The following is a 201-nucleotide window of genomic DNA, read 5'->3' on the forward strand; positions in this document are numbered from 1 at the left end:
GCCCATCCCTCCGCACCCCTACAGCACAGCTGCACCCCGGTGGGACCCCTTTTCTGCATCTCCCACCAAGTTCTGGGTGCAGGATCAGCCCCTCCAGCCCAGGGCCGACCCTCCGGCACGGGGCCGGGGAGCCCTGGACGATGCTCGGCACATGCGGGGGCACGGGGCAAACCCCCCGCCATGCCGGGGCGCACCGAACCC

The sequence above is a fragment of the Eurypyga helias genome, unplaced genomic scaffold (genome assembly GCF_000690775.1).
Source record: "Eurypyga helias isolate BGI_N326 unplaced genomic scaffold, ASM69077v1 scaffold30745, whole genome shotgun sequence".
Classification (NCBI taxonomy): Eukaryota; Metazoa; Chordata; class Aves; order Eurypygiformes; family Eurypygidae; genus Eurypyga; species Eurypyga helias.